This window comes from Chelonoidis abingdonii, chromosome 6, assembly GCF_003597395.2.
Source record: "Chelonoidis abingdonii isolate Lonesome George chromosome 6, CheloAbing_2.0, whole genome shotgun sequence".
Taxonomy (NCBI): domain Eukaryota; kingdom Metazoa; phylum Chordata; order Testudines; family Testudinidae; genus Chelonoidis; species Chelonoidis abingdonii.
Genome location: NC_133774.1, coordinates 95,180,283 through 95,199,074, shown reverse-complemented (window position 1 = coordinate 95,199,074; position 18,792 = coordinate 95,180,283). Strand labels below are relative to the sequence as shown.

Genomic DNA, 18,792 nt, shown 5'->3' with positions numbered 1-18,792 from the left:
AGACTTGGGGGAAAGCAGCATCCCTGCAGTTATATCCATTGCTGTACCCTCCATAATATTTGTGAAGGGAAGGGTGAAACATTCAGTCAGGCCTGGACCTCTGAGGTTCAACGCCTGGAGGCTGAATTTGCACAGCCAGAGAGCAGGGCTACTAGAGAGGCCCAGCACAGGGCTTCAAGGATCAGGGATGCCTTGAGGGAGGAATTTGAGGCTGAAAACCAACAGTAATGTTTGGTGCCTTGCACGGGAGTGAAGTGCAGTGGTTACAATGTCAGTAGGAATCTGTTTTTCCTAAGCTGATTTGCAGTGCCTGTTTCTTTCCTGGCTAAGGTATCTTTGACTTTCTGCAATAATAAAGACTGTTTTCAAAAGCCAAGAATTCATTTATTGAAAAGAAAATAACTTTATTGACAGACACGGATTTTTGGAACCTAAAAAGGGCAGGGGGTGTGTGTGGGTGAACTGTACAGTCACAGGTTTGAATATGTCCTGTCTGGAGTGCTGTGCAATGACTGCTGCCACTTCAGGATGCCTATACTGCATGGTGATGGGGGTGAGTGCAGAGGGTAAGGGTCGTATAGTTCTTCAGGGCTGGTTGGTGAACGTACAGGTGTTGGAGGCAGCTGGTGGAGGTAAGAACCTGGATGCTGGGGAAGGGGGGGTTGAGCTGACATTGGGGCACAAGGAAAGAGCTTTGGGACGGGGGACAGGCCGGGCGGTAGTGCTCTGCCTGCATGGCTACGAGCGCCTGGGATAGAGTCCACTTGGCGCGCCCAGGATGCTTATCAGCTGCTTTGTGCTTTTCTTCCTGGCTGCTGCATTTCTCTGGCGGATCCTGCTTTCCCTTTCCCTCCAGTCCTGCAGTTTTTATTCTCTCTGGGCAGAGTGATCCATAACTGTTTGCAGCAGGTCGTCTTTGCTTTTTCGCGGCTTCTTCCGCAGGTTTTGGAGTCTTTGAGCTGCTGTTAACACCGGGCAGCTGAGAACTCAAGGTCACTTGTGGAAAGGAAAAAAGGCAACAGTTAACAGAGGCAGCATTGTTTATATCTCAGACAGTTATTCCCAGACAGTGAAGGAGTTTACAGTCTTCACTTCATAATTTTCCCATACCAAAGAGAGCGCATATAACCCACAGGAGCCGAAATGGTGAGTAAGGGGGACTGATGCTTCACGGCTGTCCTGTGCATTGGGAAAAGCAAAGCTGCAGGGGGCACCTACACTGAACACTCTCCCAACATAACCTTCCACAGGAGTTAATCCCCTGGAAGCGAACTGCCTGCTGCAGGTCACCTGAGTAAGGGGGACTGATTGCTTCACGGCTGTGCTGTTCGGTTTCTGTGCATTGGGGAAAGCAAACCTACTGCAGGGGGGCACCTACACTGAACACTCTCCCAACATTTTTCCACAGGAGTTAATCCTGGAAGATATCTCGCTGCGTGCGGGTCACCTGGAAGAGCGGGAGAAGGGTTCTTCTACAGCAATGCTGATTCCACCCTGGCCCTTATGCAGCTTGCCTGTGTGCAGCAATGGTCCCCCCACCCCTCTCGCGGCACAGTGGCGCGGACGCGTTAGCCTGACTGGGACAAGGACCACAGTGGCTCTCCCTATAAACTTGTGCAAAGCGCATTGCCCACGCTCTGGCTGAAACTTTGAAGAGATTACGAGGCGATTACCACGACATGATAGACCACATCAATGGGCTATTCCACATCTAGGCATGCATGCATGCATGCAGCCCTCCCTTCCCTCCTCTCCCGAAACATTTCCATCCTGAAAATAAAAGCGCTTACCGGGAACCCGCTCCTCTGCTTGTCCTTCACCAAGTACTGGCTGCTGCGACTGGCTACCTTCCTCCTGGCTTGAGAAGAGCTCCTGGGCACTCCGGCGGGCTCATGGTGTGTCTCCCCCCACCCAGTACCCTCACTCTCGGTTTCCTCCTCCTTCTCTCCTTCCACTCCCTCCTCCCCGGCATCTGAAGTGTCCACACTCCACATCAGTATATGTTAGTAATTAATATATCGTATTTCCTCAGGCTGCTGAAGTGTCCATCGTCGCGGTCCTCGGGATTGGCGATGGGGTCACCCCCAAGTATCCGCGTCCAGCTCTTTGTAAAAACGGCAGGTCGTGGGGGCAGCACCAGAGCGGCAGTTTCCCTCACGGGCTTTGCAATAGGGCACTCTGCAGCTCCTTCACTTTAATCCTGCACTGCACCGCGTCCCGGATCGCCCCGTCATGGCCCCTTTCCAGCCATGGCCCTTGATATCTTGCTGCATAGGTATCGTCAATCCCTACAGGCTGGAGCGCAGCTAGGACTGCACAGCTTCCTCACCCCAAACACTGATGAGGTCCAGCAACTCGCCATTGCTCCATGCTAGGGCTCGTTTGGCGCATGGAGGCATGGTCATCTGGAAAGATTCAGTGATTGCACTCCACACCTGGCTGAGCAAACAGGAAGGGGATTTTTTAAATTCCCGGGGCATTTAAAGGGTGGGTCACCTGAGGCCAGGGCAGTAGAATTTGAACTGATGAGCACAGTGGCTGAGCAGGCATTCTGGGATACCTCTGAATACCTCTGGAGGCCAACAACTGCACTTTTGGTGGCCACACTGGCGGAGCAGCGCTGCATCACCAGCGCTGCAGTCATTATTCCCCAGGCAGAGGAGGAGTACATGCAGCGCTGTAGCCAGGGAGTTACAGTGCTGTATGTGCCTTGCAAGTGTGGACGGTGAGTAAGTTACAGGGCTGTAAAGCCACCCACCAGCGCTGCAACTCTCCAGTGTAGCCAAGGCCTGAAAATTCAAACTGCAATGATAAAATGAAAGTCTGCTTAAGCGCTGACATGTACGCTGAATACTTTCTCTTACTAAACTGCAGACATTGAGCAAAGAAATAACTTTTACTGTACCCTCTTTAAAACATTTTCCCCGCTCCATAAAATCCAACATCATCATCTTGCTTGTTAAACCCAAACCAGAATATGCAAAAACTCTGTAACTGCACTTATACTATTTATCCATTACCCAACAACAAACAGCCAGAAAATTTCACAGAAGGGGTAAACTTCTAGGCTGAATGTTTTTTTTAATTGGTTGTTCAATGAGGACATTCAGCTTATTTCAGGACATAACAGTTTGTACTTGCAGCTCACCTTTAAGGCTCACATTTAGAGTTCAGGTTATTGCGTCATACATTTTCAATAAAAATTAAAGATATAATTTTAGCTTTAAATATGAATTTTCTTTCTAAAACAAAACAAATCTAATAAGGGGAAAGCTCCTTCAATGAATCTGTGCCAGGTGCCCTGACTGAGATCTACTGTGCTTGATAGAGAGGTCACTCATGATGAAAACTTTCTATAGCCATAGTAGGATTAGAAAAATCAAGGTCATGTTTGATTGGTTATTATATATGCTTCTGCTGCATTTATTTTATGTATTAGCTGACCTACAAATAGTATTAGTAGAAATAGACAAAAAATATCTTTTGACCATGCTTCCTACAGCTTATTCTCTCCTTTGACTTTGGGTTCCTTGCCCCTTAAAAAACAAAGCTTTATTTTGGTGTTCCATTCACATCTGCTTTAGAGACTGAAAATTGTTGACACTCAGAGTAATCATTCCTTAATATTTCCTGTTTTGTGTTGCTGCTACGGCCAATCCTTTTTTAAAATTATTATTATTTTTAATTGTGGATACCCCTTATGTACATAGATCTGATGGATAGACGACTACTTTCTGCCTGTATCAACTCTGTTGTAGCAGACTGACTATTTGAGTCTCTATTACTGCCTTTTGGAAGGCTGAAACTTCTTAGAACCATAGGGTTAGAAGGGACTGCCAAGGTCATTTAGTCTAACCTCCTACCAAGATGAAGGATTTGTTGTATCTAAACTATCCAAGACAGATGGCTATCCAGCCTCCTTCTGAAAACGTCCAGTGAAGGAGCTTCTTGTTTTTCTTATTTATGTAGGTAGACTACTGATGTAAAATTTGTGTGCCTTCATATACAGATTTCTTGAAAACTATCAAAGCCAACATATCCACTTTTAGCTCAAGAAAGCTGATGCTGTTCTGTGCTTCTCTGACTCTAACCATTTATCTGGAAATGAGAAATAATTTTACTCGAGGGGAGCAGAGACTCACTTTACCCTTTAACTCTCCTGTTTCCCAGTTTCCTTCCTGCTTCCCAAATCCCAGTTCCAGTGTATGCGCAGTTGTACAGTGCAGCATACTCAGAGTCTGCTCCCACTCCCTTATTCCTCCCTGATGTCTGCTTTCTTCTCCCACTACCAACAGCTCCCCTTAAAGAGTCCACTTCCCTCACAGATATCTTCCCTCTTCTACTTCCTCTCCCCTTCATTAAGCCAACAAAGGCTGTGGGGGGCAAAGATGCAATTCTTAGCTCAGAACAATTTAACAATTTGTCAATTACTTTGGATTTTTGGATTTGAATGAATATGAGTGTTCATTCATTTGGCTAATTTAAAATGATACTTCTCATTTTGTCAATGCACATTAAGCAGACTTTGCCAAAAGTTAGCAGAAGTGAGAAAGACTTATAGAGGATTTCAGACCTGGTTCAGTGCATTAGTGTTGTCTTTCTATAATGTGATGCACATTAATGTATCAAACTTCAAAGCCATTTTCCATCTCATGTGTATCAAAAAAATCTAAATATTTTTGTACTGGAATTCCAAAAATGCACAGAAAGGCAATTAAAATCTTAAAACTATAACAGATAAAATGAAAATCCCAAAATTAGCAGCAGGAATTTTTAAAATTGGCATTATGTAAGGCTGTATCAATGGCCCAAGTAGCAGGTACACCAGTTGGTGATGGATAATGAAACACAGGATTATGGGCATAAATAGAACATAAGAGTTGAGGATGAACTTTGATATTTATGCAAATCATTATCTTGATCTTTGAACCATCTGAGGATATATACTGACCCAAGCAGTGGACTGAGACAGAATGCTCTGAAGAAATTTGAGCACATTTTGACTCCCATCAAAACTCTTTTCCCTGATTATATGTTTCAACAGAACAGATTCAACTTCTGTTGGATCCATTACTTTACCTGGGAGTCAGGAGAGGTATTATTATATACTGATACATTTGATTTCTGGAGGGGAGGGTTGAATGGTTGAGCAAAAGCTTTGATTTCTTACTCCAAGCTTTAATGTCTGCAGTATATTTTCTTTGATCACATTTTGAACTTAATTCTTAATTATCTTGACAAACAAACTGATGAAACCTGTAAACCTTAATTAAAGACTGCTATTGATTCTTTTTATAAGGAGGACCCAAGAGAGTATGCAATGGGAGAGTAAAGAAGTATGTGCTTACAAAAAGTTCACATGTAATTAAGATTGTTTCAAATCATCACATGCAGATCAGTAAGAAGCAAAGATCCAATCATCAACAGCCATTCTTGTAATTTTTATAGCTATCAGCACGACCGATTCAGTAAGTTACAGACTATTACAGAAATGCCTACATAAGTTTGAATGCCTACATAAGCTGTTAATGTTACCATAGCATATAAAACGCTAGCAATAATTTCATTGTACTCCAAATTTGAAAATAAAAATGAGCATAAAACAGCAGCAGAATATACCAAATCAGGACAAAGGACAATGAGAATACAAGGAAAAAGTCATCTTCAGTAAAAGCAGCAAGATGCCATTCTGGAATGAAAATAAATTAGCCCACAAGGTGGCAGAGAAGAGACAGCAAAAATAAAACACAAAACCTCACACCTCAGTCTGTCATAGTCACAGGTGAGTCTCTTTCTTTACTATTTCTTCATGCACAGAAAGTTGTCAGATACACTAAATTTCTGACTGGTTAAGTGCACTGGTCACTTCTAAAATGTGTTGCTTATGTAAAAGTCTAAAAGAGAGAAAGCATCTTCATCCTGTATTTTTTGGAGGACCGTTACCTTTCTGGGGGTGGTCTGAGCCCACTCCCTAATTGCTTCATGTGATCTGGGGAGGGGAGATCACTAGCCTTCTGGGAGCATTTGAGCCCCTCAATGTGCCCACCAGGATCTGAAGGACCCTGCCCACCCTGCCTCTCTCATGTATGCCAAGTTCTGAGGGTTTTAACTTTCTGGGAATGTCTGAGCCCCTCTCCCTCCAGTCTCCCCCCATCATGTGGGACAGGATTGGGGGAGCCTTGTGCCTCTGAGGGTATGTCTTCACTAGCAACATTAAAGCGCTGCTGCAGCAGCACTTTAACGTGGTTGTGTAGGCACAGCACCAGCGCTGAGGGAAAAAAAAAAAACACCTCCATGAGAGAAGTAGCTTCCAGTGCTGGAAGCATGGCTTCCAGTGCTGGTGCACTGTCTACACTGCCACTTTATGGCACTGAAACTTGCAGCACTCCGGGGGTGTTTTTTCACACCCCTGAGCAAGAACGTTGCAGCGCTGTAAAGTGCATCTGTAGACATGCCCTGAGTGAGGACTTTAGATCAGGCAAGCTCAGAGTATGGAGCAAGGCAAGAGCACACTGAGAAGTGGTGAGGAGCTGCGAATGTGTATGCTTGACATATATCAAAAACTCTCCAACACTGGGGAGGTCAGAAGGGAACACCCACTGACGTTAATGGAGCAGTTCACATGTCTCAGAGCTATTGTTTCAGGCAGTATTTAAGTCCAAACTCTTTCAGCTGAGACCATCTCATTGAGATGAATGGGTCATTTAACACTTCTCTGACTGCTATGCTACTGACGGATGTATGGAAACCCTCCCCTCCATTCTCTCTCTCATTTCAGACAATATTATACTCCTGGGGGGGATTCTGCGTGACTGCATGCCCACAGAAAACACCTCCTCCCCCACAGATTTCTTGTGTTTCCCTGAAGAAAACAGCAGGGAAGCAAAGGGAAGCCGCATGGGGAGGTAGGGCGATGGGTGATCATGGGTGCACTTTTGGGGTGAGAGGATTGCCCCCCTCCAAACAGAGGTGAGGCAGGGGGTGCACATGGGGTTATATGCCACTGCCCCCCATCATTCTGCAAGCGCAGAGCTGCCCAGATGAAGGAGGCTGTGTCTGGGCTCCACTGACTCTGCAGCTGAATGCCGTTTCTTGGGTCCTAATGCCAGTCATGCTCCCCTACTTTGTGCTGGGTGCCTTCCTGTTTTCTATTCCATGCAACAGTGAGTGCTCGCAGTGGGACTGGGTAAGGGAGGGTGAGGACAATGGGGGAAGGTGGGGGTGACGAGGTGGGGGGAAGAGGCAGTGGGGAGGAAGGGGAGATGGAATACGTCAGGGGACGGAAAATGTGGGACTGAGCATCCTCTCAGTAGCAGCTGGGGCTTCCCCATTAAGCAGGCTCATCGACCCCGCACCCTGACAATCTCTACTCCCCTACACCTGGATCCTTTCAATGAGCCCCCAACATATCAAGCCCCACTCCCCCAGCCCTTGGACCCTCCACTGAGACCCCCACACCCAGTTTCCCCCCTCCCCCTCCGAGCCCCAATCACCTTCACCTGGATCCCCTAGAGAGTCCCATTGCCCCAGAACCCACCAGTGAGCCTCTGGGCATCTAGATTAATCACTGAGCTGCCCTCACCCAGATTGCCCTGCAGATCAACCTCTGACCCCACACCTGGATCCCCTCACACTGAGCCCCTCCACACTTGGATCCTGCTGGGCTGACCCTGCCCACCCTCACTTAATGCACCTGGCACAGAGGGGCAGGGACCCGGAATGTTTCTGAGGCAAGCCCAGCCCTTGCACCTCATTGCCGAGTCTCTGTACCAGGGGAGGTGGGGGCTTCAGGGTGCTCTCCTACCTCAAAGCAGCCAGTGGCCTGTGCTCCCCACTGCCTTGCTGGAGCCACATTTATTTATTGACAAATACAATTTGCAGAGTTTTAAAATATTGTGCACATAATTTTTAATTTTTTGGCACAGAATTCCCTCAGGAGCAATATTATAATGCTCTCCTCTAGCTAAGGTTGGAAAGCCTTTAAGTGATATTTAAAGGATGAATCTAAGTGCTGTAAAATCCACATGCTTATACAAATTGTCTTGTCATTTGCCAAGCCTCATGGCAGCATAGGGTAGGGTTAATTAGCTAAATATGGAGGCATCTGAGCCAGGGGTTCCCGAGAGAGAGACCCCAGAAATAAGAGCATTTAATTAACTTCCCAGATTCTAGTAACTTCAGAAACACACCCTGGGCAGAAATCTGAGAATGAACTGTTAACATCTGCAAAAATCTGCTTCCATCAAAGATTTTATTGGGGGCAGGGGGGGGAGTTGTTTTATTTTGTTAAGAAAATAAATTACACATGCAAATGCTCACTAGGAGAGAAAGGGTGATTGGAGTATAAAACTAGGTGGCAAAAGACAGAAGGGGCTAAATTATGTGAATGGGTGGTAAAGAAGGGAAGAGGGGTTGTGTGAGGGCAGGTAAGGCAGAGAGTAGAGGAACTAGAAGAGGAGAAGCCAGGAGGGGTTAAAGAATTAGAGCTGAAATTGTTGTGGGTTTATGAGTGACATGGGCTGTCACTGAAATCTCCTCTTCCATGTGTGCAACCAAGGATCTGGGGGAGTCCTCCCCCACTGCGGGGGTCTGAGCCCCTCTCCCTGCATGCTTTTCTAGGATCTGGGGAACACCCTTTTTGGGTGTCCTAGCCCATCTCCCTCCAAGCTGGAATCTGGCATGGGGCTAATGAAGGTAACAGAAATTTAAACATCTGAAATCCAGAGATTAAGTAGTTAAGATACACATCACGCTGGTGTGAGATAACAGGGCTCACCAGAGTGTGCAGGGGAAGAGCCTGGATTGGAGGAGGGGTGGACTGGACCTGGCCATGCCTGGCTGAAGCAGGGGCAAGAATCACATCTGGAGCAAGGGGCCAGCTCAGTGTGCAGCTCGGGCTATGCTTAATGCAGCAGCAAGATAGGGCAGCTGCAGGAAACAGCAAGGAGCAATCTCTTACAGGTTAATGGCTTCTTTACCCCTAATTCATGGCTTTATGGGGCAGGAAGCAGTAGGGGAGCTGGACATTTTGGAGGGCAGGCTACATATGGTAGGGAACGGAGAAGGAGAGAGACACACCAGTCTTCTCTCACATGCTTATAGTTACTGCAACAACCATGTAATAAAACTGTCAAGGTTTTTGGACATAGACCATGGATGAGATTTCCCTGGTAAGCAACTATACATTGCAAAGCATGGCCATTATCCCCATTCCAGTATAACAAAATGTACAGGAAGTAGGAGGAGCACAGAGAAAACATATAGTAATTGTGTGGCTTAGAAGTGGAAACCCCTTTGACTTGGAACTATTCTTAGCTCTGCCACTGGCCTGCTGGGTGACGATGGGGCAAGTAACTTCAGCTCTCTACGCCTCAGTTTCCTATCTGTAAAATGCAGATATTGGTGTAAAGTTCTATGACATCTACTGCTGAAAAAGCTGTATAAAAGTTAGCTCATCTGATTATTACGTAGCCACAGTAGCATATCAGATACAAATTTGGATGAGAATTCATAGAATATCAGAGTTGGAAGGGACCTCAGGTTGTCATCTAGTCAAACCCCCTGCTCCAAGCAGGACCAATCCCCAGAAATTTTTTTGTCCCAAATCCCTAAATGGTCCCCTCAAGAATTGAACTCACAATCCTGGGTTTAGCAGGCCAATACTCAAACCACTGAGCTATCCCTCCTCCCCATGTTACAGCTGTCTAAATGACCAACAAGCATTTTTCCTTCTGTTTGAAAACCTAGTAAATTAAATGGCAAAAAAGTTGATTAATACAAAGTTAACATGACCAGTAATAGTTCATGCTCTTCCAGAACATCCAGTTCAGCAAACTCAAATATTTGAAAAAAGACGGTTACTCACCTTCGTAACTGTTGTTCTTCAAGATGTGTTGCTCATATCCATTCCAATGAGGTATGCGCGTGCCGCGTGCACGTTTGTCGGAAGAATTTTACCCTAGCAACATTCAGTGGGTCGCCTGGGCGCCCCCTGGAGTGGCGCCGCTATGGGTCCGGATATATACCCCTGCCGACCCAACCGCCCCTCAGTTCCTTTTTGCCGGCTACTCCAACAGTGAGGAAGGAGGGCGGGTTTGGAATGGATATGAGCAACACATCTCAAAGAACAACAGTTACAAAGGTGAGCTAACCGTCTTTTCTTCTTCGAGTGCTTGCTCATATCGATTCCAGTTAGGTGATTCCCAAGCCTTACCTAGGCGGTGGGGTCGGAGTGAGATGTTGCAGAATGCAAAACTGCTGAGCCAAAGGCTGCATCATCTCTGGACTGCTGAACCAGAGCATAATGTGAAGGAAAGGTGTGGACCAAAGGCCAGGTAGCTGCGCGACATATCTCCTGGATAGGTACACGAGCCAGGAAGGCGGCAGATGAAGCCTGAGCCCTGGTAGAATGCGCGGTGATGCGGCTTAGGGAAATATGAGCCAAATCATAACAAGTGCGGACGCACGCCATCACTCAAGATGAGACTTTCTGAGAGAAAACAGGTAGGCCTTTCATTCGGTCAGCTACCATGACAAAGAGTTGGGGCGTTTTACAAAACGGTTTTGTCCGCTCAATATAAAATGCGAGCGCTCTACGGACATCCAGGGAGTGCAACTGTTGCTCCCGTCGTGTTGAGTGTGGCTTTGGGAAGAAGACTGGGAGAAAGATGTTCTGGTTAACATGAAATGCCAAAACCACCTTAGGGAGGAATGCTGGGTGTGGACGCAACTGCACCTTATCCCTGTGAAACACAATGTACGGCGGATCCACCATAAGAGCCCTAAGCTCAGAAACTCATCTGGCCAATGTAATGGCTACGAGGAAAGCTGTCTTCCAAGACAGGTAGAGTAGCGAGCAGGTTGCTAACGGCTCAAATGGGGGAGACCTAAATCTGGTTAAAACCAGGTTGAGGTCCCAGGTCGGCGCTGGGCGGCGTACTTGGGGGTATAAGCGCTCCAAGCCCTTGAGGAACCTCGAAACAATAGGGTGTGAGAACACGGAACGGCCACCTTCCCCTGGGTGGAAGGTAGAGATGGCTGCCAAGTGTACCCTCAGTGATGATACTGCTAGGCCCTGATGTTTGAGAAGACCAGAGGTAGTCCAAAATAGAGGGGATCGAGACCTCAGTGGGAGTAAGATTAAGCGTTTCGCACCAGCAGGAGAAACGCTTCCACTTGGCCAGATACGTTGACCAGGTGGAAGGTTTCCTGCTACCCAGGAGAACTTGTGTCGTACTGATGCAGAGCAACGTAACTCTGACTGGTTTAGCCACGCAGCAGCCACGCCGTGAGGTGAAGGCCTGCAGGTCTGGGTGGCGAAGCCTGCCGTGGTCCTGAGTTATGAGGTCTGGGTGGAGTGGCAGGGTAATTGGGTTGGCTATCGACAGGTCGAGCAACGTGGTGTACCAGTGCTGCCTGGGCCACGCTGGAGCGATCATGATGATGCGCGCTCTGTCCCTGCGGAGTTTTAGCAGGACCTTGTGAACCAGCGGGAACGGTGGGAAGGCATAAAGGAGCTGGCTCTTCCACGGCATCAGGAAAGCGTCCGAGATCGATCCCGGGGAGAGACCTTGGAAGGAGCAGAACATCTGGCATTTCCTGTTCTCGCGGGAAGCGCAAACAGGTCTATGTGGGGAAATCCCCACTTCTGGAAAACAGAATGAATAACATCCGGGCGGATCGACCACTCGTGAGACAGGAAGGACCCTGCTGAGTGATCGCCAGAGTGTTCCGACAACCCCTGGGAGAAAGGACGCTACCAGTCTATCGAGTGGGCTATGCAAAAGTCCCAGAGTGGATGGCCTCTGTCCCTGCCTGGACAAAAGGGGGAGACTGTTGGGAGAAGCTGGAGGACCTGACGTAACAGGGGGAGTGGGATGCAAACAGTCCCAGAGTTGGATGCCTCCTGACAAAGGGGGGAGGATCGTGTCCCTCCCTGCTTGTTTATGTAGTACATGGCCGTTGTGTTGTCTGTAAACACTGAGACACAACGGCTTGCAACTGTTGCTGGAACGCCTGGCACGCCAGGCGGACTGCTCTCAGTTCTCGGACATTTATGTGTAATGCCAGCTCCTGAGATGACCAAAGGCCTTGAGTACGAAGGTGACCGAGGTGAGCACCCCAGCCGAGAGATGACGCGTCCGTCGTCAGGGACATTGAGGGTTGGGGCGGATGGAACGGCATCCCTGCCACACACCAGGGAGGGAGTTAGCCACCAGTCTAGGGAGCCTAGGGTGCTCGGGGAATGGTGACTATCGTGTCTATTGGGTCCCTGCCCGGGCGGTATACCGAGTTGAGCCAAACTTGGAGAGGACGGAGGCGGAGTCTGGCGTATTTGGTTACAAACGTGCAGGCAGCCATGTGACCCAGGAGACCGAGACAAGTGCGAGCCGAGGTCGTCGGGAAATTCTGTAGACCTCGGATGATTGTTGCCATGCCTGAAACCGCGGCTGTGGTAAGCAGGCTCTGGCTAGATTGGAGTCCAGGATAGCTCCTATGAAGTCTAACCTCTGCGTGGGAACCAGAGTGGATTTTTCTATATTGATCATCAGGCCTAGACGTGTGAATAGGTCCTTGACGATGCCCCACATGCTGAGTGACTTGTGTCTCGGAGGCCCCTCGGATGAGCCAATCGTCCAGATACGGAAAAATGTGTATCCGACGTCGGCGGAGGTAGGCGGCGACTACGGCCATACACTTTGTAAATACCCTTTGGGCTGTAGAAAGGCCAAACGGCAGGACCGTAAACTGGAAGTGCTGACAGTTGGCTACAAAGCGGAGGTATCTCCTGTGTGGAGGAAAAATGGCGATGTGAAAGTACGCGTCCTTCATATCGAGGGCGGCATACCAGTCTCCAGGATCCAAGGACGGGATAATGGTCCCCAGGGATACCATGCGGAACTTCAACTTTATCATAAACTGGTTGAGTCCTCGCAGGTCTAGGATAGGTCTGAGACCTCCCTTCGACTTGGGGATTAGGAAATAACGGGAGTAAAACCCCTTGCCCCTTTCGTCCATTGGTACCTCCTCTATAGCTCCCATGGCGAGGAGCGTCGCCTCTTGTAAGAGGAATTGCTCGTGAGAGGGGTCCCTGAAGAGGGACAGGGTTGGAGGGTGGGAGGGCGGGGTTGAAATAAATTGGAGGTGGTACCCATACTCCACCGTGCGTAGGACCAGCGATCTGAAGTTAACTGGGACCACGCCGGGAGGAAGTAGGAGAGACGGTTGGAGAAGGGAGGAGAAGGGATCCTGGCCTGTAACTGGTACGCCGCCGTCCTCTCGGGGCGCACCTTCAAAAAGTTCGTCTTTGGTCCCTGGTGGTTTGGTGTTTCGAGGGACCTTGACTTTTTTGGCCCCCTTGGGGTCCTGATGGTCATCTGCTGACCACCTCGGCCGCGCCGCCTGCCAAAAGTCCTGTCTTTGTTTAGGCACAGAGTATGGGGTGAGGGTGAGTGCTGGGGACGGAAAGGCGCGTATGGCTGGTTGGGTCAACCGGCAGGCCTGCGTTGCACGGCGTATGAGAGAGAGCGCATTATGACCCTGTTGTCCTTCAGGCTTTGCAGCCTGGGGTCAGTCTTTCTCCGAGAAGAGGCCTTTACCATCAAATGGCAAGTCCTGAATGGTATACTGCAGCTCCGGTGGGAGGCTTGAAACCTGAAGCCATGAGATGCGCCTCATGGCAACACCCGAGGCCAGAGTCCTGGCTGCTGAGTCTGCTGCATCCAACGAGGCCTGGAGGGAAGTTCTGGCCACCTTTTTCCCTTCCTCCAAGAGGGCAGCGAACTCTTGGCGGGAGTCTTGAGGGAGAGAAGCTCCGTAAACTTACCCACCGCCACCCAGGTGTTATAATTATAGGGCTAAGCAGGGCTTGTTGATTTGCCACCCGGAGCTGTAGGGCACCTGCCGAGTACACTTTGCGGCCGAGTAAGTCCATTCACCTAGCCTCCTTCGATTTTGGGGCTGGTGCTTGCTGGCCATGGCGTTCCCTCTCATTAACAGATTGGACGACTAGTGAGCACAAAGGAGGATGGACATACAAGTATTCGTACCCTTTAGAGGGCACCATGTATTTACGCTCGACTCCCCTGGCTGCAGCAGGGATAGAGGCTGGAGACTGCCATATAGTATCAGCATTGGCCTGGATGGTCCGAATAAATGGTACGGCCATTCTGGTGGGGGCATCTGCCGACAGAATGTCCACCGCCAGGTCCTCTACCTCCAGGACCACCTCCACCTGGAGGTTCATATTGAGTGCTACCCTTCTCAGGAGGTCCTGATGGGCTCTCAGGTCGATTGGAGGAGGGCCTGAGGAGGATGTTCCTGCCATCACCTCATCTGGAGAAGAGGAAGAGGAGATGCCGGGGACGAGCGGGTCCTGTGTGGCCTCTTGCTCTTGGGCGACCTCCTGCTTCAGTGGAACCTGGGAGTCTGGTGGTTGAACTGAGGCTTCCCCCATAGTAGTCGGAGGGGGACGGCTAACTGTCGCCACTGGCACTCAGTACTCTGAAGGGACAGAGTGGGATGGAACTACTGGTACGCCTTGGGCCTGGTGGTACGCCCAAGGCGTCCAGAATGACCACTGATGGGAGCCTTGGGCCTGGGCCTGGGCCTCTTGGAAGACTGTGCATAAGAGCTGTCCGCATGGGACGACACTGATGTGTGTCTGGATGGCCATGGAGGGGCTGAAAATCCCTAGGCAGAGTCTCTGTCTCTAGCGGATCTTGCTCTACTCTGCACCAGAGACTGATACTGGGAGGCATACCAGTACCGGGAACGAGATCGGGACCTGCGACCGGAGCGGTGCCGGGAGGTCAACCGAGATCTCGAGGCTCAACATCGGGAGCAGCTATAGGAGTCACGGTGCCTTGAGCGGTGCCGGGAGCTGGAGTGGTGCCGAGAGTAGCGGCCCAGCGAATGAGATACTGAACGGTGCCGCAAGTGCGACTGGTACCGAGGAGGAGAACGGTGCCGGGACTGCGAGCGGCGCCAGGAGCGGGAGCGTCGACGGGACCTAGAATGTCTGCGGTACCGTGACTTGAACAGTGCCACTCAGCTGTGCTGACAGAGGATGGTCTTATCAAGGCAGGCTTGCCGATAGACTGTATTACCCGCACCGGCGGTGTCAGAAGGTTGAGGCAGCGTCGACTCTGTCATGGCAATCAGATCCCTCGCCATTGAGAATGTCTCCGGCGTGGATGGAATAGTAAGCTCAACCACAGCTTGCGCCACGGAGCTGACAGGCACTGGACTTGACGGCCCTTGTGGGACCAGAATCGACGTTGCCGACATCATCGGTGTCGCAGCAGGTGTCGGTGCCAGGCGATCCGACATAGACGAGTTCTCTGGCTGCGATGCAGGTGGCACGGAAGCAGCAGGAGTCTTAGGCTTTCTCGACCTTGAGGAGAGGGAGTGGTGCCGAGTCGACTTCGGTGCCGGTGATGGCCGGTACCGAGAAGGCACTTCTGCCCGCCCATTGTCCAGCGCTTGGTGCCAAAGGCGGAGGGGTAAGAGCCGCCTCCATGAGGAGCTGTTTTAGCCGAAAGTCCCGCTCCTTTTTTGTTTTCGGCTTAAAGGCCTTGCAAATGCGACACTTGTCTGCCAGGTGAGCTTCCCCAAGGCACTTAAGACAGGAGTCGTGTGGATCTCCTGTCAGCATCGGCTTGTGACAGGCCTGTCATAAACAGATAGCTAAGGGTTAATGTTTCTTTTACCTGTAAAGGGTTAACAAAGGGGACCAAACACCTGACAAGAGGACCAATCAGGAAAACGGATTTTTTAAAAGTTTAAGGGAGGGAATTTGTGGGTCTTCTTTGTCTTGGGTCTGTGTCTTTTGGTCTGTCTCTCAGCTATGAGAAGCTTCTTTCTATCTTCTAATCTTCTGTTTCCAACTTGTAAGTACAGGTAGAAAAACAATATAGGCTTTTATGTTGTTTTGGGTGTATTTACACGTTGTAAGCTTGCCTGGATATGTTCAAATTGGATATCTTTTGAATCAGACTGTTTTATCATTTTTTCTTTAAGCAATTTGATCCTGTATTATTGTCATCTTGATACAGAGAAATTTTGATGTCTTTTTCTTTCTTTTTTTCTATAAAGTTTTCTTTTTTAAGACTTTTATTGAGTTTTTCTCTCTGGGTAGGCTAAGGAACAGAGGGGGGGAATTCTCTTTGTGTTAGATTACGTGAGATTAAGCTCTGCAGAACCAGGGAATTGTGGGAGGGGGAAAGAGAGATAGAATATTCTGTTTCCTGTATATTGGGGTTTGTCTCTTTTGTGGAATAGAGGAGATAATGCTTCTTGGTATGTGATGTAAAGAGATTGCTCATACTCTTCAGGTTAGCCCAGAGAGGAAAGTCTGGGTGGAGAGAGGGGGAGAAAGGGAAGTGGAGTATTATCCCTTGCCGATAAGACTCAGAGCTTCTGGGTCTTTGGGGTCCCTCCAGGAAAGTTTGGGGGACCAGAGCGAGGCGGCGCCGTAATACCTGTTCTGTGGCAGCGAGATAAGATCCAAGCTGGTAATTAAACTTGGAGTTCATGCTAAGCACCCAGATTTGGACGCTAAGAGTTCCAGATTTGGAGAAAGGCTAATGATATAGGTGCAGCGATTAGGGAAGTAAGAATCCAGAAGCCGAGTAGGAATATTTATTTTTCTTTTCCCTGCTAGAGGGTTTAGCAGAGAGAAAGGTTGGTTTTAAAGGGAGCCAGAGAGAAATTTTTTCTGTTTCTCTCTCTGCTCAAGTTGGCTGCAATTTACGCAGGAGCCATTAAGGTGACATTAAGGTCTCATTGTTAAGCAATATTAATTCCAATATGGGAATTAAGTATCCAGCAAAGCTACACACATGTAAATACACACCCAAAACAACATAAAAGCCTATATTGTTTCTACCTGTACTTACAAGTTGGAAACAAGAAGTTAGAAGAAGAAAGAAGCTTCTCATAAGCTGAGAGACAGACCAAAAGACACAGACCCAAGACAAAGAAGACCCACAAATTCCCACCCTTAAGCTTTTAAAAAATCCGTTTTCCTGATTGGTCCTCTTGTCAGGTGTTTGGTCCCCTTTGTTAACCCTTTACAGGTAAAAGAAACATTAACCCTTAGCTATCTGTTTATGACAAGGCCGAGCATGGTTTGAAACTCGGTGAACTGGGCATGGGCCCCGGCACCGGGTGCAGGGAAGGGGCTAATCCCCAAACCCCTCTTAACTAACTATAACTATATAACTTTGAACTATATATACAAAAAGTAACTAGAGAACTATGAGTAGCTAGGGAGATGGAGGTCAGTAAAACCGCACTCCACAGTTCCAACGATCGACACGGGCGGTAAGAAAGAACTGAGGGGCGGTTGGGTCGGCAGGGGTATATATCCGGCGCCATAGCGGCACCACTCCAGGGGGCACCCAGCTGACCCACCGGGTGTTGCTAGGGTAAAAATCTTCTGACGAACGCGCACACATCTAATTGGAATCGATATGAGCAAGCACTCGAAGACGAACCAAGAAATCCAGAGCTACAGTTAATGTCCACACAGCATTAACTCTGCCCTCTTTGGGTGCCCACAACACACATACACTTTGTCTTTTCATTATGATGCATAGGTGCTACTTGCCCTAAAATACTGAGCCTATTCCTCTGACAGAATACCACATTTTTTAATCCAGAGACCGCTTTCATATCTCATCTCACTACTGATAATACCCATGGCAAGAAGCCCTAGTGCAGGGGTGGCCAACCTGAGCCTGAGAAGGCGCCAGAATTTACCAATGTACATTGCCAAAGAGTCACAGTAATACATCAGCAGGCCCCCATCTACTCTCCCCACCCTGCTCCCAGCACCCACCACCCACCGACAGCCCCGTCAATCAGCACTTCCCCCTCCTTCCTTGCACCTCCCGATCAGCTGTTTCGTGGCATGCAGGAGGCTCAAGGAAGGGGGAGAGGTACGGCAGGCTCAGGGGACAGTGTGGGAAGGGGTGGAGTGGGGACAGGGCCTGTGACAGAGCCAGGAGTTGAGCAGTGAGCACCCCCCATCACATTGGAAAGTTGGCACCTGTAGCTCCAGCCCCGGAGTCGGTGCCTATACAAGGAGCCGCATATTAACTTCTGAAGGGTCGCATGTGGCTCCAGAGCCACAGGTTGGCCACCCCTGACCTAGTGCCGTGCTACTGATACAACCTACACAATTTTGTATTGAAATGATGCAGAGTAGAACCTCAAGATACACATCCATCTCCTTCTTTTGATAGCACATGAGAAGGGACTCAGGCCCAGATCTCCTCATATCATAGTCAAAGTTCTATGGCACTCCTCAAACTAATCCCCACATCTTTTTATATCACAATCACAGCTCTTCCAAAGCTGCTCCAAAATATTTCGCCACCATTCAATACAGATACAACTAATACCGTCAATGCAGCTGAAGTGCAGGTAGATAATTCCTAGTGAATACTGCCAGCTCCTGGGGGCAGAGTTAAGGCTGCATGGGTGTTTACCTCAACTCCGTATTTTCTGGTTTTCAGAAGACTGAGTTTTCCTGAACTCAGTGTCCTGGAATGGAACAAATTATCACCGGGCAACCTTAATGCCACATGAACAAAGTTTTTTTCTTTTACCATTTATTATTTGTATTTCACTAGTGCCTAAATTGGGGGGGGGGAGGGCAAACTACAGCCCACGGGCCAGATCCGGCCCATCAGGCTTTGGATTTGGCCCACGGGATTGCCATCCCCATGACATCACAGGCCCCGTGCTGCTCCTGAAAGCGGCCGGCACCACATCCCCGCAGGCCCC

General features: G+C 49.0%; 1 protein-coding gene across 8 annotated transcripts in view; it reads right to left on the bottom strand.

Moving 5' to 3' along the window:
* The window catches only part of RFX3 (regulatory factor X3), a 249,966-nt gene that overhangs the window by 169,573 nt on the left and 61,601 nt on the right, over window positions 1-18,792 (bottom strand). For 2 of the 8 annotated variants that reach the window (XM_075067257.1, XM_075067258.1), the window contains one exon: window positions 9,291-9,383. The exons of the other annotated variants lie outside the window; for them this stretch is intronic. The gene's annotated coding sequence lies outside the window, so the exon portion shown is untranslated. The remainder of the gene's footprint in view (window positions 1-9,290; window positions 9,384-18,792) is intronic. 8 annotated transcript variants of the gene reach the window in all.